This window comes from Argopecten irradians, chromosome 15 (genome assembly GCF_041381155.1).
Source record: "Argopecten irradians isolate NY chromosome 15, Ai_NY, whole genome shotgun sequence".
Lineage (NCBI taxonomy): Eukaryota > Metazoa > Mollusca > Bivalvia > Pectinida > Pectinidae > Argopecten > Argopecten irradians.
The window spans coordinates 20774585-20799022 of NC_091148.1; the positions used below are offsets into that span (position 1 = coordinate 20774585).

At 33.3% G+C, this 24438-nt stretch overlaps 1 long non-coding RNA gene across 1 annotated transcript in view; it reads left to right on the plus strand.

The window, feature by feature from the left end:
• LOC138309181 (uncharacterized) overlaps positions 1-23683 on the plus strand; it is a 43623-nt gene extending 19940 nt beyond the window's left edge. Inside the window, exon 5 of the long non-coding RNA XR_011206214.1 lies at positions 23584-23683. This is a non-coding gene — a long non-coding RNA (uncharacterized lncRNA). The remainder of the gene's footprint in view (positions 1-23583) is intronic.
• Positions 23684-24438: the final 755 nt, after the last annotated feature.

Genomic DNA, 24438 nt, shown 5'->3' on the forward strand with positions numbered 1-24438 from the left:
GTCCCGGAGTATCAACGTCACCTTTACAAACCTGCCTTCAAGTTAGACTTCATTACTTATTTACGTCAATATTCTCAATATTCAGATTAACTACAGAAGTGTAAAAAAATAAGTGTATTTAGATAAAGAAACATTTTTTCCTTCGTTATCTAGATTCAATATATATATATATTTCAAATTGAATTGAGAATCATTCAGACAAATATCCGGCCTATCTACAAAGAGGACAAATCCATCATCGACATCGATTATTTGCAGCTAAAACAATATAAGGGTAAATCCTAGAAATGTATCAATAACATAATAATTTTTGTTCGACAAAATACAAGATGCTGATAAGCTTTATTGACGGATATCCCAGAGATAATGTATGAAATGAGAACTACCTGTTAATCACAGTTTCATTGTTTGATTGAATGTTTTTCACCTTATCAGTTATTCAATAGGGGTATTAGAGACATAGAATATTAAAAAACAACACACATGACACACACAAACAAATAACAATCTGGCAAAGGTCCAATAAGTATTTTCGTCTACAGATAAACGTCCCTGTGGTTTAACAACCTTCTATTATCTATACTATGTCCATTTATTTGTTTACAATCAAGACAATATAAAAGGTGACACAGAGAGAAATGTCTTTATCGATTAATGGTGTTTATACACCAGTTTTAAACAGTTGTGTACAATTGGTCAGTTTTGGACACATAGAAAAACTGGATTGTATTACGCAGCTGAGGTATATACAGAAGTGATGGCTCTATTTACACATCCGTAATTTTCTAGGATCAGAATACTATCCAGACCTCCCAGCAGTGATCTTTGTCATTTATTGAGATAACTTGAATAACATATAATTCACTAGACTGCGTTGTAAGTCAATTGGGACCCAATCAAATAGATTATATAGCAGAAGTTGGACATGATGCACGGAGATTGGCCACCGAGGTAATTTTATCTTTCTATTTTACACGTCTCTTTGTTGTTTTATTTCTATGACCAAATAAGTCCAAACCATTTAGCAGTTTCTTTGTCTGTTTTTATACCAAATATATATTGATAAAATTTCAATGCTTAAATAATTTGATTACATGCATTCTATTTAAACATGATATATACTATATATTGTTTTGTCCAGCAAATTGAGCAACATGTGATCACAAATTGACCACATCTATACTAACGTGTATCACACGCGTACATTTTTAAGACACCATCTGTGGGATATTTAATACTTCTGATTGAAATTTAGCTTTGTAAATTATTCGAACAAGTGTGGAGGTTTAAAATCAACATAATGTATATAAAAAGACTTTAACCCGATGCCAATTAAAGGGAAACAACTTTTAATGTGATTGAGACGCTTTCAGGCTGAAATGTCACACGGACAGTCAGCGTCAGTTGTATAATTTTTAAACACTGTTAACCTATATGTTTGTTCAAATAGAGGATTTTCTCAAGATTCTTCGTATTGTTGAAACATGATTATCCAAACAAAAATAATACGAGTAAACAAAACAAACACAAAAGTGGTTTCATTAGACTCATGCAAACGTCGTCTAATTCTAAAAAAATGAAGAGTTGTAATTAAACAATTTGACAAAGTACAAATATTCCTACGTTGCATTACATACTATATTTTATTACCGTGGGAATTGTCTGTATTGCAGCCATTGTTTGAAGGAATGATTCTACCATTTTAGTTATTCATCAATTGTTTTTACTGGCATAGAATAAAACAAAAACAATAGAACAACTAGCATGTCTGTAACTATGTCTACAGATAATATATTCTCTTATTCCATGTTATATTTATTGTTTACAGGACTAACTCGGCGTAATACAATACTAAGTCATACTTAAGTATCACATTTTCCACATTTTCAGATTTTTTTGACCAATAGAGCCTGTGATGAGCGACACCCATAAAACATCGAATAACTCAGAATATTATAACTCCCCACAACTATCAATCCCAATAATCTTGGGGCATTTGATAGATACAGTCACATAGAAATTGTAGAACAAGAAGTGTACCTTTATGATTTATTTTAATATATTTTATTTTTGTGTATGTGGATAACTGTGGATGTGAACAGCACTAAGTGCATTAGCAACAAAGATGTTAAGAAAAGAACATTCGTCTCTGGCTGTCAATAACGTAATGAGACATTTAACAAGTGACAATGGAACGGAGACAACTCTTGCTGTGCTTGATGTATTATATTTTGAGAACTACCGTATACCAATGTAATGTAACTGACACGTTTTCCACCAATAAAACTCATACATGACGGTAACACACATATTTTACCATATTATATTTGTTTGTTATTATTGAATATACTAGTATCTGTTTGAGGGCACAAATATATTTTATTTTCACTTATCCCTTTAATAATATAAAGAATTGTATCATCAATTATAGAATAGTTTTTGTGATGTAAACGAATGAACCCATACATTAATAAGTATAAAATATGTATTTAAAATAAAGAAAATAACAAAATAGAAAACCAAGGAACAAGAAAAACAACCCAAAAAAGATACCTAATAACTAAATTTAAATTATGTATTGAAATGCCTGTCATGTAGATTCTATCATTAGGTGTTTTACATCATATACCTATTCATAATGAATATACATTATTATTGTAGTTTTCTAGTTTAAATATAAGTCATACGAATAATTAACAATACAATGTAAAATTTAAAACCACTTTGACCCATATACAGATATATTATTTAACTATATTGAACACCATTGCAGATCCTTACTAGATTATCTAAAACTTTAATAGTAAAAAATAAAAACTATGTTGTTCATATTTAAGTGACTATTGTGTACAGCTTAAAAATGTGCAGCGTCCATAATTTTGTTGTTTCCTTCACAGGTCATGTTATCGGGGTTTTAAATTTCCAAGCTACACCGACGTACCTATAATTTGCAGATCTATGGCATTACTTGACATCGTTGGTCCTACTGTTTCTTTGGTAATGAAGATTAATTCGTCGTTTCTGTGGTAATATTGTTTTACAGTTAAATTAATCAATAGGCCGTAATACAGTTTTGGGGTTGTGAGCATCCGTGATTTAACTCGATAACTGTAATTTCCGACGACATAATTATTTTTTTTTTTTTTTTTTTTTTATTCATATGATTTGTTTAGCAATGTGATATTGTTGTTGTACTCTTTACATACCTTTTCACAACGTACCAGTGAATTTTGAAATAGTTACACTATTGTGAAGTTTATAAGTACGCGGATTATAGAAGAAATAGTTGTATAAAGTCAAACAAAAATTCTTGGCGATCTTTAGCCGCTATAACAATGAGAAGATTAAATACTTTTAATTTGTATAAAGATAAGATATTAGAACAAAGAAACCTAATAACAATATGTACTGTTTATTAGTGTAATTTTTTCCCCTACATGCACCGCCTAATGTTTAGACTTCACTGACCTAATGTCAGTGTTCCGTTTACGACCTTTTCACCACGGGAGGTACCATATCCAATCTTTTATCACATGAAGGGTACCTGCGTCACACATCATACACTCACCTCTCATATGTCCACAACAACACGTAGTAAAATGATATATTTAAGTTAAATGTAACAGAACATACATTAAACAGACCAGGACAAGTACCCAAGCACCTAGATTTACATGATGAATTAAGCAAGATTACACGAATAAAGGTAAAAAAAATTATTTTGTGATTGAAAAAAAAAATCAATATACCATCGAAAAGTAAGAAATGCATAGAATGTCAAACTGAAATTACATTCGATACCATGATATGGCATTGAAAGAACCAGTGATTAATTGTACGCACTAAGTATATAATGTTGTATATATGAAATGTTTAGATTGTACTTTTTGACACATCATTCTGATAAATTGATATAACGGTGATTCATATATAGATGTTCAACGCTGTCTATGGTAACGCTATATGATATAGCGCTCAGCAGAGCATGCGATCATATAGTCATGGGTTCGGGCTGATTTCAGATTCATTACTGTCAATAACAAACAGGTTCCTCGGCTACATATATATACTTAGATTCTTAACAAATAGGATAAAATAAAGACTTGTAAACTACTTTTCATTTCTGGAGCAAATTCAGTAGAAAATCTCAAACTCAGCCTTCAGAGGACTTGGCGTCCATACTTCGAGGAATAACGGGTTAGTTTAGATTTATTGACACTCAAAAAACTATGACCTCAAATTATGGCAAACCATTCATGTCAATGAAATCTTTCGTAATTTACGGCTTTTTCATTATTTTAAAAGTGGTTTTTTTAATCGTTTTCATAATAGCATTGATAGAGACGCATACAAGTATGTTTTACAATGCTATATATCAACAAATCTACAGAACCAAACATTATTACTCATATATATGGTTTCCCTGAAAATAGCGGCTTTAAACTTGAACCTGCCTGTCCATCTATTATAAGATCCGAAAAGGCGGCTAATTTTATGGCAAATAACTAATTTTATCATTTCTTTCGCTTATTAAACGTTCGATAATTCCTTGCACAACCCTCGCCATAGCACATAGCAGTGAAGGTAGACCTCTGTGTTTCTATTCCTCAGCAATGAGACCCAACTAGCGTCCCATACTAGTGGTAGGTTTTGAGCTGCTAAGTATAGCGCAGCAGCATTCAGGTAGACGAAAGATCTGGTTTCGCTCGATGCTTAGGTATATTTGACCGTAAAAGGTGTATTTCCTTTTTTCAACGACGGCATGAATCATGAGTGATTATAACACTATACAAAGGGCACAGAGTCCCACTATACACGAAAAGACACAACAGGTAATATACCGCAGTTCTCCCCAACCAACGCAACGTTTCCACGACAAGGAAGACACACACAGTACACTGTGAGGCCGTCCTTAATGAACCCTTAACTGTTCATGAAAACCAAACCACCAATTTAAATAACGATGAATTTGAAGTGACCACGGATTCAATTTAGAAGGGTTATAACATACCAGTAATATACAAAAACCATCTTCGTATATATCACTGCGCGTTTGATAAGAGGAACTGACAACAGCCACAATAGTTGTAAATTCCAGGTCTGACCTCTGGGAATGGGTCCAAACAAATTGCTGCCATACAAAATCTTGAAGATGAATCATACATTTTGACGAAATATGTTCACAAAAGACTGTCAGAGATTATTGTATCACGTCACGTAGTTTTTATTCTCGTAGTATAAAGGTCATCCGAAAAATACCCCATATTTAGTGTTAGTCAGATTCGTCGAATGAACGTAGTGTGTTAATAAGGGGATCTTGTAATTCAATCAGATATTGTAGTAAGTGTAGGGATGTCCTTGATGTGATATAGCCAACATTGTATAAAATAAACTACTGAATTATCCTTGTTCTGACGGCCCGACAGGAATCGCAACCTGACACTTAATTTTATGATAGTAGGTATATAACAAATACCATTCATTGAATTTCAAAGCACGATTGTATCTAAATATTTAGTTAGAATGCCCATTTTCACAAACAAACAGTTAACACACTTGCAACCAAGCAAAAACAGTCAACCGGAAGTCGCCCAAGAATTCACCAAAAATTGTGTCATACGGAGGCATAGACCTGTCGCGTCGGACTTTTGTTTTGACAATCGTGATGCTATTATTTCCCTTTCATATCGCCTTTGTCTCACTATTTACTGTACTCTTGATACCTCTTATAACCGTTTTTTAGACCATCTACATTATCTGTATCTTGTATGAATTAAGATCACAACGACAGGTTTCCGGCATCACACTAAAATCCGGATTTCATACCTCAATTTTTAGCTCACACTGGCCCGAAGGGCCGGTGAGCTATTTATGTTATGGCGCGGCGTCCGTCTCCGTCCGTCCGTCGTCCGTCCGTCCGTCCGTCCCATTTCCTTTAAATCGCTACTAGTCATAGAGTTCTGCATGGATTGTAACCAAAATTCGACCACAAACAATCCTTGGGGGAGGGGAAACAGAACTTGTATAAATTTTAGCTCTGACCCCCCCCCGGGGCAGGAGGGGCGGGCCCAATGTGGGGAAATAGAGGTTAATCCTAAAAAATCGCTACTTGTCCTATAGTTCTGCATGGATTGTAACCAAATTTGACCACAAAACATTCCTTGGGGAGGGGAAACAAACTTTGTATAAATTTTGGCTCTGACCCCCCGGGGCAGGAGGGGCGGTGGCCCCCATAGCGGGTTAATAGAGGAAAATCCTTTAAATTTGTGCTGACTTGTCAGAGATCTCTTCGTAATGGAATGTAACCAAAATTTGGCCACAAACATCCATTTTGGAGGGGAACACAAACTTGACTATAAATATTGTCTGCATGGTGCGCCGCCATGGTCAGGAGTGTCGGGGCCCAATAGGGGGTAAATAGAGGGTAAATCGTTTAAATCGCTACTTGTCCTAGAGTTTTCTTTATGGATTAGGGTTAACTCAAAATTAGCCCACATACATCCTTGTGGGTAAAAGGAACACAACCCTTTTATAAATATTTTTGGCACTGACCCCTCGAGGGGCAGGATGGGCTGGGTCCCAAATTGTGGCGTAAATATAGGTACAATCTCTTTAAATCGCTACTTGTCATAGAGCTCTGAATTGGAATGTAACCAAATTTGGCCACAAACATCCTTTTGGGGAAGGGGAACAGAACTTGTATAAAAATTTAGGCTCTGGTCCCCCGGGGGCAGGATGGGCGGGGCCCAATAGGGGGTAATAGAGTAAAATCCTTTAAATCGCTACTTGTCCATAGAGTCTCTACATGAAATTGTAACCAAATTCGGCCACAAAAATCCTTGGGGGGAAGGGGAACAGAACTTGTATAAATTTTGGCTCACCTGGTTCTCCGGGGGCAGGAGGGGCGGGGGCCCAATAGAGGAAATAGAGGTAAATCCTTTAAATTTGCTACTAGTCATAGAGTTTCTGAATGGAATGTACCTAAATTTGGCCACAAACATCCTTGGGGGAAGGAGAGGAACAGAACTTGTATAAATTTTGGCTCTGATCCCCCGGGGCAGGAGGTGCGGGGCCCAATAGGGGAAATAGAGGTAAATCCTTTAAATCGCTACTTATCATAGAGTTCTGAATGGAATGTAACCAAATTTGGCCACAAACATCCTTGGGGGGAGGGGGAACAGACCTTGTATAAATTTTGGCTCTGGACCCCTAGGGGCAGGAGGGCGCGGGGCCCAATAGGGGAAATAGAGGTTAAATCCTTTAAATCTCTACTTGTCCTAGAGCTCTACATGAATTGTAAACCAAATTTGGCCACAAACATCCTTGGGGGAAGGGGACAGAACTTGTATAAATTTTGGCTCTGATCCCCCCGGGGACAGGAGGGGCGGGGCCAATATTGGAAATAGAAGGTAAAGTCCATTAACATCAACTAACTAGACATTGAGTTCTGTTCATGGTTTGTAACCCAAGATTTGTATCAACAAACATCCTATTGGGGAAGGGTAACAGAACTCTTAAAATTTTTTTGTGACATACTTGGCCCCCCTGGGCACGGACAGTGGGTAAGAGGCCTTCAATAGGGAAATCAGGAGTATAAATCATATAAATCACTTTCATGTCCCTAGAGTTTTGTTTTAGGATTGATGACCAGGTTATGGCGCCTAAAAAATCAAACATCCGTTGAGGAAAGAAGGAGAACAGACATGTGTATAAATATTGGGCTCTGACCTCCGGTGGTGCGGAAGGGAGTTGTGGTCCAATATGGGATTTTAGAGCCATGAACAGCACCATTACTATGTGCATTACACACCAGGTGATCGACTACAGGTACCTCCTGGGGACTCGTTGTTACTATATTCACGAACGGTTCAAAATGTCTTCAAAATTTGTGTAGACGGACACATAAAATGCATAGACATCCGTGAAATGAAAATGACATGAGCCACATAAAGAATGAACCTTTCCTTTTAACAAGACTTGTGATTTAGTTTTCAAGGGCTATCAGTGGGCACCCAAATGGTGCTATGAAAATGGGGCAAAATGTCATAATTACGCATAAATAACGTAAACGTGCCGTTCCCAAATGAATATAAAGGACCGTGTCTTTTTATATAGTAAATACCATGTATATACCTGAATAACAAAGTAGAACATCTTACAACCAACGTGGCCTACGACTTGACCACAGCGGCCGTTATCCACAGATTCTTCAGCAAATCTATAATTTTATCAACTTTTACGTGTGATGAAATCTGCTTCGTCATATAATGATAAACAGTAGAATATGGAGAGGGGATAAGAGTGAGTGGTGGGTAATTGATTGAGTGTTGGAGTAATAACATAGCTTTTCTTCTATTCAATGAGTTGTAAATTTATGTTTATGAAGTATTTAATTATTTAATTAAGATGATGTGTGCTTTTTTTATCTGTAGTATTGATTGGATTTGCTTTCAAGATTGTAATTGACTTTTGATTCAACTCCATATAAATGATTATACTAAATATTATCCATATAATGATTATGATAACTTTTATTTAGACGTCGATGATACATTGAACAAATGGGCCATATCCGAAGGGGTCGACACCTAAACATGGATAACAATGAAAGAGACATCAATTGTGGCACAATAAAACATATCAACTAAAAAAACTACATGACCAATGATAAAAAATATTTTAATTATATTAATATGTATATTAAATAGTACTAAAAATAGGGTTCTAATTAGTTAAGTGTTGGCTTCTGCGAACTGTCTATTATATACATATACTTGTCTGTGTTGTTTGTGTAACTGTGGAAAGTACCTTTTTTCTAGTTTTAGTATCGTGTGCCATGTTTGTTTAGTCTGTACTGTGCATAGTCTAAAGTGGGCGGTTTTGACGATTCTTAATGCATTATGTATGATCAGACAGGGTGTGGAAGTGCGTAAGAAGCATGCAAAAGTGAAAAGCAAGAGATGAATAAAACCATGGACTCTCGGGGAAAGGGAGCCACGTTTGCCATAACAAGGGTCCAAGGACACGACGACCTCTGGGGTATAGGCCAAAAACAGACTTAATCATTTCCTGACCCAGAAACATAACAGTCTCGGAAAGTGTTTTACTTATTTAAAACAATACACCTTGTAATTATAATTTTAAAACTATAAAACATAGCTAAACATTATATTTTTGAGTGACGTTTCGTAAAGCCTAGTCCAGTCTATGTATAGCTCGACATTTACAACAGTACGTGTATGCCATTTATCGTACTAATATTATTTATATTTCAGGTTACTGGTAATCTTATGTTATGCGTCCTAATTATACGGTGTAAAGTTAAACAAATATAATTAAACAACAGAAAAGAGTTATCTGGCTAACCTGTAACAAACGCTATCTAATCATTATAAATGATACACATATTTAGCAGATAGTAAAAATGACCATACTAACATAATAGTGCGAAACCTATAATAATAATACCAGAATCACGTTGCTACAATACACAGAGGTACATGTATTTAATGGCGATGGGAATAGTTTTTGCTAATATATTTACTTACAGCGCGTATGGTTTATGAATTTTACTTTATTCGGTTTGGTTTCATTAGTTCACCGCGCATCCGACTTAATAACAACCAAATTAAATTAAAGGACTTTCCAGTGGAGTAAAGTCGCAGTACCCAGTAAAAACTACCGACCAGCGGTCAGTACTTTGCAATTGCCCCACATCAAATTATAATTCAAGATCCAGAGGGGAAACGCTTTTGTAACATTTTCTGGACACCAATCAGCCACCGCGCCGATTGTGATGTGGAACTATCAAATACATTAAATCATTTATGATATGCCGCTAGCACTAAACCTTTGAGGTATATCAAATCAGTAAATGACAACTTAATGAGTTTTTCTCATTTAATATCCAATAATGGGAAGTGCTATATGTATCACTTATTTTTGCTCTTATAGCCGTGTTTAGTTTATCTATTAACCTGGAGTAGACGGGAATTTAATTGTAACACCCAGACTGTTATTACGTTTTTCAGCTGCAATGTCATGTGTCAACAAAAAAACTATTTTTAAAATACAATATTTACGATATTAGAACTGCAGATGAGACCATGAGCCTAACATACCATTTTGCAGAAGGTACGGAAAAATGAGACTTGACAATACCTTGTAGAAACATAATACATGTACTTTAAATATCCCACAAAAGATAGTACGGTAGGTAAGGAACAAGTAGTTCAATACACATTCCCCTCACAGTTCGCATGCGCCTTAATGTGGGTTTATCGACAGAAAGGTAATAAACATGGCGACGTTTCCAACAATGAACTAGATTTTCTCACGTTAACAAAAATTTTATGAAGAACAGTAAGTATAACCTTTTCTATTCTAGATTTAGTTTCTACTAGTGATGAATCAATCTGTTAATACGACTGCAAACTTGATAATGTGTAATTGCTATCTTACCAGGAAGTAATTAAGTGGATATTCCCTCGGTACTGTATACAGGAGTTATGTTTAAGTGTACTCGGACAACAGTCTGGACCGCTAGTTCACCATGATACACTCAAACCCTGACGACACATTTTCTGCATAGTACATTTCAGCTTAGGTGGATATACCAGTTGATGAGTTTTTCCACATGTCGATAAATGGCTGTTTTCAATATTGAAGAGTTCTAGATGTTTCGTAATATGTTTGATAATATGTTCTCAGATAGGTTACTATCCTTTAAATGTAATGACGTGGGATATTAACCAATGCCAAAGCTGCTAAATCATAAAATGGTTTTATTGATGCTTGAAGCTAAGCACTGTAAAATTCTTGTTTATTATGCCTTAAAGATGTCTTAATGTCAAAAACTGGAATGAAATTGTAGACAAAACTTGACACCATGTAGTGACCATTTTAATGTAGATGTAATTATAATGATGTATGGCAGTACTACCAATATCCTTTACAGCTCTTTTGTACTTGTGGAATCAAAACATACGCATTGTAAATATTTTAATTCCCACAAAGTTGGTGGTAAATACCATTATTATTATCTTTATTTCCTCCAAAATTGAAGATTGCATAAAGAATGACATTTAACAATTTAACATGAAAACAAGAAAAAAAACAAAGCAAAATAGAAATTTACAAAATATGTACAAGTTCAAGTCTAATAATTAGTAATTAGTTGAGATTATTCAAAGCAATAATGATCGTATGCTTTCAGGAATCTATACAAAAAGATACATTTCCTAATCTAAACTCCTCTAAGGCACTGTTTGAGAAATCATAGGCAAATTCTTTACCCAACAATGTGTTAAATAAATCAAAATCTGTTAAATTGTGAAGCGATGACATGAATTATAATCCAAAATTATTCACCGAAGAATACCAGTTCTTGTCACGAATTTCGCTATTTTTATCACAATGCAAAATAATATGGGTGACATGATCATTAAAAAGCATTCCACACTATTGACATAATTCTATACAATTTGATATTCGTGACATTTACAAATACAATGTACACGATTATTATGCTGTGGGAACTTTACAGCGAGTTCCCAAAGAAAGTGCAACCTATTTTAAGGGTGAATACATTTGAATCTAATAAAATCTATATCATTAGACATACGTTCTAGACGTGATCTTTCATCACATTCGTAAACATTTTTATAAACAAGTTTTCGCCAATATTTTTTTACTACGAAAAGTACTAGATTTAACATAATTAGTAAAAGAATCATACAATCAGTATTTTCGTAATATACTTATGATGTCTGGTATGAAACCTTGTTGTTTTTCTGTATTCAAAAGAAGACGTAAAGAAATCTGGTGACAAAAAATTTGTGAATCAAGAATGCACTATCCATGGCAATAATTCTTCTTACAAACAATAATTTTCTGATGTCAATATATGATTCTATGGTAACCCACCCGAGCAATGAAACACACATGTCATTTGAATTGTGTTCTTAATTGTAATTAATACATTCGTGTAAATTAAAGGATGTACATAGACTACATTACTGGCTTTGGTACGCGGACTGTTGTCTGTTTGGAAAGCTCTTCGAACATAAAATAGAGCTTATTCTGTCCAAAACTAACATCTCAAACAGCTTAAAAATCACTGGTTATAATGTAACGCCCCTATAACTGTCCGGATTTTCTTTTGGCTTTCCTTGGCCCTTATATAAGGTAATAATCAAACTTTTTTTCCAATTGTTAGGTACATACTCATTATCTATGACCATCTTAAATAAACATGCAATATAATCAAACAGTTTTTTGCCACCATATTTCAAGTGTTCGTAAACTATGCCATCACGCCCTCCGGCCCTGTTGGTGTTTGTTTTTTTTTTACATAAATTAGATATTTCAACACTTGTAACAGCGGTATCGAAAAAACATTCCTTCTCAGCTTTGACATTAGCCTTTATGTTTTCAACTTTTGTATTGACAAAATCTGCAAATGCAACATTAAATAAATCACTATGATTATCTTTAAATATTGTGCTAAAATGTGAATGTAACGCATCTAATATATCAGAAGGTTCCCTAAGAATGTTTTCTTTACATTTCAATTCTGTTATAGTATGCGTTGTTTTCCGTGCTTTTCTATTGTAAAGTTGCCAAAATAGAGATTGAAAAAATCAGACATGACAATACCTTGTAGAAACATAATACATGTACTTTAAATATCCCACAAAAGATAGTACGGTAGATAAGTAACAAGTGGTTCAATACACATTCCACTCACAGTTCGCACGCGCCTTAATGTGGGTTTATCGACAGAAAGGTAATAAACATGGCGACGTTTCCAACAATGAACTAGATTTTCTCACGTTAACAAAAATTTTATGAAGAACAGTAAGTATAACCTTTTCTATTCTAGATTTAGTTTCTACTAGTGATGAATCAATCTGTTTATATTTGTATTACGACTGCAAACTTCATTATGTGTAATTGGTATCTTACCAGGAAGTAATTAAGTGGATATTCCCTCGGTACTGTATACAGGAGTTATGTTTAAGTGTACTCGGACAACAGTCTGGACCGCTAGTTCACCATGATACACTCAAACCCTGACGACACATTTTCTGCATAGTACATTTCAGCTTAGGTGGATATACCAGTTGATGAGTTTTTCCACATGTCGATTAATGGCTGTTTTCAATATTGAAGAGTTCTAGATGTTTCGTAATATGTTTGATTCAATCTCAGATAGGATCTTTAAAATGTAATGACGTGGGATATTACCCAATGCCAGAGCTGCTAAATCATAAAATGGTTTTATTGATGCTTGAAGCTAAGCACTGTAAAATTCTTGTTTATTATGCCTTAAAGATGTCTCTTTGATACTAATGTGAAATCAAAACATACGCATTGTAAATATTTTAATTCCCACAAAGTTGGTGGTAAATACCATATGAAAGCTCCCCTTGATCCGTGAGTTTGAAACATAAGGCACATACATCTTCAATATCAATATGTGATTCTAGGGAAAAGTGCTCTGGGGATAAACATATTTAGTCCATAGATCATAACCATAATTGATAATTAGCACCCTAGGTAAACAATCCATTACTACTAGATATAGGGTCCACCTACGAACTAATTTAACCTTTAGCAACAGCTGCAATGTTGATTTTGAATTCAACAATAATAAAAAATCAGTGCAAACATAAATGTTGTCTTACATATTTTGCATGTATTGGTATGCACCAGAAAAACTGCAGAATAAGACGTAAATACAAAGTTAGATATGTCATTTTCATAAGCATTGCATTTAGTGTAGGAATCTATCAGATACACATGCAGCTGCTACCGCTTATGTCAATAGGAGATTTCAGAAAAGATGGCGATGACGTCACACAAAGGTACATCCGGGCGCTCAAAGGTACAACTCCGTATATCTGTACCCATGAACACGGTGTGAACACAGCCACTTGCGATATTTGTTTGCATTTTATTGTAATAAATACTAGGGCAATCCGAGAACTATTGTTGCGTTATTTTAATTTCAAAAAGTGCAAATAAAAATATGTAACAATAATATATAGATATAAACATATGGTATTTATAGATTTTACTCTGTTTATACTCCATTTTCGACCGCCACGAGAAAAACAAGGTCGTCATTACCTATTATATTGACAGAATATTGCAAATATCAGCTTGAAATTACAATTTAAGTTCCCGAAATATCATAGTATGGGATTACTGTTTTAAGTCTTCCTTGGTAAAACATCTTACAATGTGTGATTATGACACATTAGCTTCCGATGATTACCCCAAGCGAACGGCAGTCATTACAATACTGCTGAGATCTCGAATTTCGTCCATTTTCGGAATCACAAAATTACGTATTCTGGATGACTTTTTCGTCAGAAATTTTGGAGTTTAGTTTTTGACATATAAATTGGACAGTTTATAGTTACTTTTTATCCATTTTTCAAACAAAACTTTGAGTATTTTAGGATTTTCGAAGCCGTACGCAATGTGTCCTGGTCGACATTTACAGTCTACGATCTCCCGGTATTCGTAAATCTAAATTTAGTACGTCTGCATAATACGTGTTCAACTATTTAAAAGTAATATCACTTCAATTTGAGACTTCACATAACAGCCCATGGAATATAAGCGGTGAAAATTAAAAAAAAAAAAAAAAATATAGAATCTATAGTATGACCTGAACGATTTCTCCATTTTATTTTTCGAGATCAACAGCCATACAAAAACGTGTACGTGTACAGTACGTACGTGTACAATGTTTTACTATTCGTAATTTTGTTACGATACAAGAGCATTTCTTTAAAACAACATATACATGGCTAAGAACAAAATATCTATTTTTAAAAAGTACCCATTGAGATATTTTTTTTCTATTTAATAATATAATATGATTTAATTTCCCCCAACTATGGGCTATGGCCTGCGGTGAAGTTTTTTTTCATGTTTAACAGAAATATAATACATTGAATCAATTCTCTATTCATAACAACTTTTCCACAACATGGATTTCTACGTGTGTGAACAAAAACGGACACCGGACCGGCAGCGCTTCGCAGGCTGACTTCAACACTAAATCTACACACATATATATTTAGCAATAAACAATAGTAAATATAAAAATGTAAATGTCTGTAACCTATCAAACAATAAGAAACCATTTTAAAATCAGAATTTGCAAGTATGGACGTGCACAGTTTTGTCAAAGTATCGATTGTGTAGCAGGGATGTATGTATCTGTTATTGTTTTTATTAGTCGCCATACTCTGTTTGTACTTTTGAGGACCCGGATGTAAACTTTCTTTGACGTCACGTGATCTTTTCTGAAATCTCCTATACCCCATGCCTCACTGCGCACATGTAATGTACGCTGTCACCGATATACACTATGAAATAGTGCAATCTTATACTTTAAATACCAAATCAGGGCCACTTAAATAAATCGATAACAATGCCACAGAAAATCGTTTGGTGTGAATATGTGGGTCTGTCATTAGCATACGAATAACTCGTAAGGTATAATTTTGAATAGTTTATCGTTTTGAACACGTAATGCACACTATACTCAGTGGCGTAGGAAGATGAAACCTAATGTGTGGTGGGGGGGGGGGGCAAGTTCTCAATATTTTGTAACTCCACCCCCCTCCCCCCTGCGCTCCGCACCTACCAAAATGTTCTAAAACGAAGTACGAAAAATGTGCAGGAGGACCCTTTTTTTCTTTGAAATGTGCATTTTCAGAAATACAAAAAAAGGCAATTGAAATGAATTGTGTATTGTCTTTCATTTTATAATGTCAGGTTACACTGAATATCAATTAAATGTAAATGATACAAAACAGAATATATATAAACTGCTGTTTTTAAATAAAACCCGTTATTAATTATACATATTCATTACCCAACATCTCGTCATTACATTGGCTCCGCTAGGGGTTGCAATCAAATTTCGTCGATGATATTTACAAAATATATATGTTCTTGATATTTTGTAATAAATTTAATACTGCTTGCAACTTGTATATAACTTTAAATGTGTGATTGCCCCTGCGAGATGGTACTCATGCCGGCATAAATATTCATGAATACAAACATGTTATTCGTGAATTTTCAAGAATATTAGCAGATTGTGTTCATGAAAAAAACCAAAACAAGAATATTCATCAAATGACTCTCATAAACTGTTCATGAAGTTTTATGAATCCATCAAATATTCAGGATTCTTCATGATCAATGTGTCAAGATTTATTCATGAAGTTTTATGCATGACTGATATTTATTAAAATTCTTTAAAATGAATGAAAATGTTTCATTCATGAATGATTCTTGAAATGCTATTTCATCATTTTGATGAATTTTAATGAATATCCACTGAAATCGCATGACTTGTCACATGACCACATGAGGCACATGACTTTTATATATATTTCCCGTCAAAACAGTCACGATCCAAAATGTCTGTTGTATTTGCTGGCATGTGGAGGGGGAAACATAATTCATTTTAAAATGGAAGTTTTGGCACATTAGTGAACAAATTATTCCATTCCTAGATTTCTTCAAGTACAGATGAACACTTTCAGTAAGTTTGCATTTATCTGCAGTTCTTTTTTAACATGAAATTGTCGCACACTGATATTGCTTTAGTGATTATGCATAGATATTGGTTTGTGACATTTTGTCAAATGTTATTGAATTGAAATATACACATAAACTATCTTGCTTTACAGCTATAGGTTTGTTTTGGACAAATACTAATTTACTTGTAATGTATTATGAAATTGATTGCTGCATATCCATGAAAAAGATTTTGTTAGCACTTATCCGTGGCACTATGAAAATATAATGAACACAGTAAACTATTTGGGATTCAATGTTAAACTCTTCTGATGTTATATATTAATATATGGATTATACCTATTGTCATAAAAAATTTCATCAAATATTGAATTAATTCCAATAGAATTGTAATTGGTTTGATAGAAAATTTCAATCCTGGACCCCCAGTAGAATTCATGAAATTCAGATGTAGCTGACTCCAACTTGCATTCATTAAACTTTATGAACACGACTTAAGTTCATGAATATTCATGAATTGTTTGTGCATACTGCTGCGAGTTGTAGTTCATGAATAACTTATGAATGATCATGAATAAACATTCATGATCATTCATGATGGTTTTAAGTTCATGAATATTCTTAAAATAAAAGAGAAAAGATTCATGAGTGTTCATGAAATATTTTTCCTAAATTATTCATGAATGTTTAAGTTCATGAATGCATGAAAATTAGCATGAATAATTGAATATTCATGAATTTTGTTCATTAATGTTCATGAATTATTCATCAACGGCTCGCAGGGGTACTTTCAATTTTGCTAACTGTGTTCATTGTTTAAGTTTCTTTATTATACATGTTTGATTTGATATGCTTGTTTCGCAGTTACGTATGCTACAGCACTGTCTCTAAGTATCTACCTGTGTCATGCTTGAGTGCATATCCAGACCGATATCATTTAGTTTTTCATTTGATACACAGGCTTTTGACTATTGATATAAGGACGACCTCTAAATATCTATCGAGTATTACACATATAAAGGTGTCCGTATATCTACAGAGTAGAAAGCCAGTGTATCAATTTCTGATACATCTTATTTGTTTGGTTTAAATACAAAGGTAAAATTGATCAATGCCGTATAAAAAAATCAAGGAAATTTATGCCTAATTAGTACCTGATTGAGTTATCTGACTTAAATTATAATCATTATTCTATTCTATATACATATATATTCTAATAAACATGGAATGAACATGAAAAAGTAAGGCGAGTTCAATTGGTTGAATATACATTTTGAAACAGCCCCCGAATTTTGAAGTCCGTGTCGAGTGTCGGTGTCCGTACTCTGTATCGGGCAAAATGGGAATCTCTAATCTCAAAATCTCTAATATTAGCTTCCTTCCCAAGCTTGTTATATTGTACAGGAGAATAATGTATGTATGTAATTATTGTATGTTATTTTGAATGCATCTATAATAAGACATTTCCTCGTGCACTATACATTTAGTATATTGTTTGAACAACACTCGTGGGGCCATTGATTCAGGTCATTAAAGGGATATTTCTTCTTAAGTCACTGTTGAAATTTTATGTCTTAAACAAATATTTTAATGAATTCTAGAACACATACCAGTGGTAAAACCATCAATAAATTGTGTCGGGAAACACATACTATTTCATTGTCAGTTCATCCGTGGTTTTGCTGTAAATGTGCTGTGATATTTCGGATCGATTTAATGAAATTAAGGTTTTATTCATATTTGAAGTGATTTCTGTTAACGTGAGTGTACTTATGAAGTATGCCACTATGTTTATATGTTATACCTTTCAGCACTCTGGAAATATAATACTTTTCACCAGTCTATTCAGCACTCTCGCTATTTAAAGAAAAATACATATACCTCTTTCATGAATACGTCTACCTAGTGTATACTTGTGGTCTAATTATACATGTACCCCACATACGCAGTAATGTCTTGAGTTACTTGACAACAATGGCGGCGTCTGGAGTAGTAGTGTACCGAGTTTAATAGTTTCTTCTCTCACGATGTTTATAATGCCCAATCTGAATAATGCTGAAATCGTTGCGTATAAATAAGTTTATTTCATGGAATATATACATGAATACTATATTCGGATCATGGCTTAATGAGGTAAATACCGTTAACACAAACATTTATAAAAAATGCATTTGTCTAAGTAAATTATTGATATGATTTGTATAAAAAAAACAAATTCTTTCAAATGTCCGCTGCCGTTTAAGATACTCTAGATCTAGACTCTACCATCGATATAGCCCAGTCAGTATAGGGGTTTAATTATAACCAATTGCAATATAATGTATTTGTGGTGATACAGGTAAATTTGATTAATGGACCAGTATTAACTTTTTCTCTCTGTACCACAAAACAAAAGAAATAACTGTTATTGCAAGATCATGTTATGTACAATACACTTTTCTTAGTTAAGTTAATGTGGAAAGAACATTGTCATTTTAGAGATTTCTGCTAGTAGTTATATTATCCAGATCCAAGAAATGCTCATTTGGAGTTAATTTGAATAAACTGTGAAAAAAAACGTTCATGATTTTGAACCAGAAGATTGGGTGTTATAGGTGTTGACAAAAAAGTCATCGGAATATGGATTTTTTTTATTAATGAATATCAAATTGTTTCATGGGCTTAAACTGATGATTTTACCCTTTCCCTGAATAGAGTGGAATGGGACGATACATAATTTTCAAGAAATATTTCGAATTACATATACTAAACTGCGTGTTAAAATTCAATTATATTGTATCGTATTCTATTGTTATGAATCATCAAATACTCTCTCTACAATTAATTTTAGTATAAACAATCATATTGACTAAGGGGGCATTTTGATGAACTATTTCCTCTCATCACGATGCGTACCTCTATAATTCTACAACCCTCATAGAAAATACACACAATTATATGGGTAACAAAGACGTGCCGGTCAGTATAGCAATAGGAGGTATGATCATTGGTTGGAAATTTGTCAAAATGCATGAAATATATATAACAAATATGACATGTTCAAGTGTTTTGTCCGGTCTCTGCACCTCACAGTACGTATAATGCAGAGATGATTATTTATATATATATATATAGTTATAATGGACAAAATTACAGATATGGACATTGCGTACAGCTTATTGCGAAGATAAACACTCCAATTTGTATTAAATCGTTTGATATTAAACACCGCCATACTTACCATATGTGATCCATGCTTTACTGGGGAAACTCGCCGTTTTCATTTATATATGACTTAAAGAGACTCCAATTTGCATTGAACAATAATATGTGTTTAATCGTGTATATATATGCCTAATTAACACAAAAAATAACATAAAATAATTTATTTCGCCTTTGGTGTATGCGCAATTATTACTTCATGCTATTGAATATTTATTTCGGGATGCAATTAATTATTTTTTCATATTTCTAACTTGAAGCGAAATTAGAAGCTCAAACTTTTCAATGGTAGTAATGGTGTAAAGTAAGTAACTTTTTGATATAAAACATCACTATACTTACCATATGTAATCCATGCTTTATTGGGAAAACCCGCAGTTTTAATTTATATATGTTTAAAGCCAGGATGAAAAAAATAATAAATGATAAAAATATTTGTATATCATTTCAATTTATAATAAGACTCGTCAGGTTGAGCATCACTATTGACAGACCCTGTACATTCAATAGTAACCTGAAATTGTAAATAAAATTGATTTATATAATTTCTTGATAATAATTAATCATATTAATAGTTGCTGGTAACAGTGACCAATTCAGTAACTGCACATGAACTTTTTGTTAAAACCTGCCAGTGACTAAATATGTTTAATATATGATAATCAAACTTTTGCTGTACTTGTTGGTGTAAATATATTGCGTGTATCAGGTGTGTGAGGTATTCCCATATGCGTTATGTCCCCTTACGTGTGTTATGAATGTTTCGCATTATTTTTTATTTTATATTTATGTCAAATTAGTTTCATTGTTTTTTTTCGCATTCGCCACTATTGGAGAAAACTTATATAGGCTTTGCCTGTTGTTTAATCCAGTTGACATGTAAATATTTGTCAATAAAATTTCATGAAATGAAATGCAATCCATTTGCATGTATATATTCTATATTCATATTTACATCTTTGTAGGATCCAAGTCATGGACAGTTGGTGATTGTATTTGACACTATTCCATCGTTTTTTTTATCCCAATAACACGTATTCTAGAAGGTAAATACACACTGCTTACGCTATATTCACGCGTATTGACCTCTTTTAAAATAAAATGATCAAGACAAATGTGGTCAACTCAAATCACAAACGATATAATCACTGTATAAATAAAATGCAATTAATGTGATTTAGCAGATGATGATAGTATCCTTTTTGCTATAAATGGAATATTCTTCACAGGATTCTAGAAATATATCTATAAATATAAATCATGGTACATGTAATGAATTGTAGCCTCTGTCTTATATGTTAAATCGAATATCAAATACTCTAATAAGTCTTTTCTAGTAGGTATGTATGCATTCAACACACACGTATCAAATTGAAATGTTTTCCTTGATAGTTTTTTCTCATTTTGTTTAATACTTTGTATTTGCATATTGTAGAGTTATCTGCCTTTGTTTTAAACATAAGGCGCGATACTTACTTTCTATTTGTTCACAGAAAACGACGCGAGTTTGCTACAATGTATATCCACTCACAAGGAATAATATAACAACAGTTGAGCTATAACATCGACATACATAACATATGTTATTGATGTATATAATATATATCCATATTTATATCTTTGTAGGATCCAAGTCATGGACAGTTGATGATTGTATTGGACACAGTACCGGAGTCTTTCTATCCAAATTACATGTGCTCTAGAAGGTACGCTAACACTGTCTACACTATTTACACGCTAATTCAAATATCAAATAATGCTTTACACATCGTAAGTATGGTGACGCATAGTACAAATTGTTAAAACTAATCATGAAATTAAAGCTGTTTTTAATTTTAGATAATATCTGTATCTATTAGATTAATGCATAATTCTTGGAGTATTCTATCATCACTTCATTTTTTAAATATTATCTTTAATTTGTAATAATTCGTTATAGCCTCTGTGCACATAAGTTTTATCGGGCGTTCTTAAAGTATATTCTAGCATGTTTGTATCTAACCCAGACGTATCAAACATAAGTAGGTTTTTGCGTTGCATTTACGTTTCTCATTTTGTTAAGTATTTTATATTTTCATATTATATAAGTGGATTATCTGCCCTTGGTTGTAGGTATTTTATATTTTGATTAATTTATAACATCACGACAGATATGTGCGTCCGTAAGGTAAGTATAGGTTTTTGTGTCTTTATAAAGAGACAGATCTTGAAAATGTGATTCTAGTTTCTGTCCACACTGTTAGAATTATATCGTTGTCCCATATATACTATTTTATAATAAGTATCCAACAAACATACCTAAGTTTGATTGAACTTCTCTGACTCAATGTTGTACACTTATTTTAGTGTAAAATGAATGAAAATATGTGGCGTAGCAATGATACGGCTGAATATTACAACCTGATATTTTTATGGCATATTGATATGGATACTTTATCAGACATCATTCACGTAAATTCAATAGCATCGGTATTTATGTTATTGCTTTTTATATATTGGAATACTGGGATTGGTGACTTCACAATTGATGCAAGTTCATGATTTTCCTAAATGAAGAGCTACCAAGATTGTTCAAATGAATGGATTGATCCTAGCTCAAGGTCAAGGGGATAAAATAGGCTTACTTATCTAAAAGACATCTTGTCAATAATTATCAGGACATGAGACCCGATGTAGCATATATGGATGAAGGATTTGGAAGTTTGTCCAAGTAGAAAATCTCGACCGTAAATCAATATAACATAGTTAAAGTAGGCTAACAATTTCCTATCAATAACTAATTAAGAGGCCAAGAAACATGATATCAAACATGTACCATACTGGAATGAACAACTTCAAAGTTTTTTTTTTTTAAATGAATGGTCTTCGTCTTCATAGATTAATATGCAAGGTAATAAAATTACAGTTTTCCCTGAACACAAACTCTGACTGAAGTATTTGTACATCGAATTGTGTAAAAGTAAGTATTAGTCTGTCGCAGAGTTTTCTCATTCACTGCAAACTTCGCTAACATCACAATCGATGATTTGTTCAGAAGCACGCTATACCAAATATTGTGTTTACTGTTTTCTTATGGAGTTGTCTCTATCTCGCATCCGACGGGGCTCGAAGGGAATATTCGAATCTATTGATGCGAGTTAAAGTGTGTTGAGTTATAATAGATCACAGAATATTAGCACAGTGGAGCTAGAAAACGTAAGAACCAAATTGAGAACTACGTAGATTAAATCGTTTAAATATGTGACCGATATTGAATGGTCTTGTTCAGCGAAACTTACTAATTTAAAGCAGTTTCACTGACCAAATCAATATCATTTGACTTTAAGCACCGTGACGGATGGAAGCGTGTCAGTTTGTTACTTTGGGAGGAACCCTTATTACGTAATTTGACTGTTCTTTGAAGAAAGAGCGATGTTATTATTTTGTGTTCGCCTGCATTCTTCATTATCATGTTACACGGATTCATGGTTTACGTTAGTTGTTTCACAGGTCTTGCATTCCAGACTGGTTTAATGTAAGGTTAATCTGATATTGATGCAGTTTTAATTGCCAATACATTGTTGTGTTAGTTTTTACAGGGTAGTTTTGTGCCATGTTGACTTCAAAATTCCCAGGACAAGCATACGTCTGGCGTATATCACTCATTGTGAACTTATATATAGTCAAAGAAAACGCTTTCTTAGTTTTAAACAGAAAAGTGAAGAAAAGGGAGACATATGGTAAAATGTTAGTCTTCGTTTTTATGTATATCATCTTATCAACACAATTTGTACAATTGCGTAATACTATGTACATTCTTATATTTCTCAGATCCGACACCATGGTTGAGTTATGGTAGCCTGGGATAGTGAACAAGTGTGTCGTATTGTAACATTCAACTACATGTAGAGGTGTGTATTCGTAATGATTTAGTGACGTGTATTTCTCAACATGTGTATGTTTTACTAACATGTCTAATGTTATATTCGTGTTACTTGTTAACAAGTTAATCATTCAATTAAAAAAACAATTTCGTTTTTTAAACTCACTGCAAGCCTACATTTGAATACCAACTGCATGATTAAGAATAGTTTTTTCTTCATGAGGTTGTTTATAGCTGGAGATAATTATCATTTTTGCAGTTTAATTATGATTGTCGCCTCATTCACTAAAACGTTGCGTAACTGTCATTTTTCGTAAGTTATACGTGTATTATATTTATTGAATATTATACAAATATTTTAGATAAATACTGACATCAGTTAAAATGTGTATATGGGGTAAATACCAATAGAAAGCCACGAAATGATAATTTGATAATAAAGGAACTTGAAGTAAATGGACATACCATACAGTAATCTGTAAGTAATGACAAGAGTGAATGTAACCCATGCAAAAACGGCAATTACCTATATCAAGCTGTAACTGTGTGGTTTTTTGAAATAGAGGTCATGAGCATTTTAAAGTTCCATTTATTTAAATAACAGTAATGTGAACAGCAAGGGATTGTGATTTTTAGACAACGAGTTAAAATCAAATTTCAATAAAAAAAAAGGTCATAGTGAATTATCCATTTTAATTTAGTTATGAAATGAATGTTTATCGCCACATTTGAATAACGAATAACTTTCTAACTTTTCTTTACCCGGCCAGAAGTAAAGTTAGACAGTTAGTCGTTATTCGAAT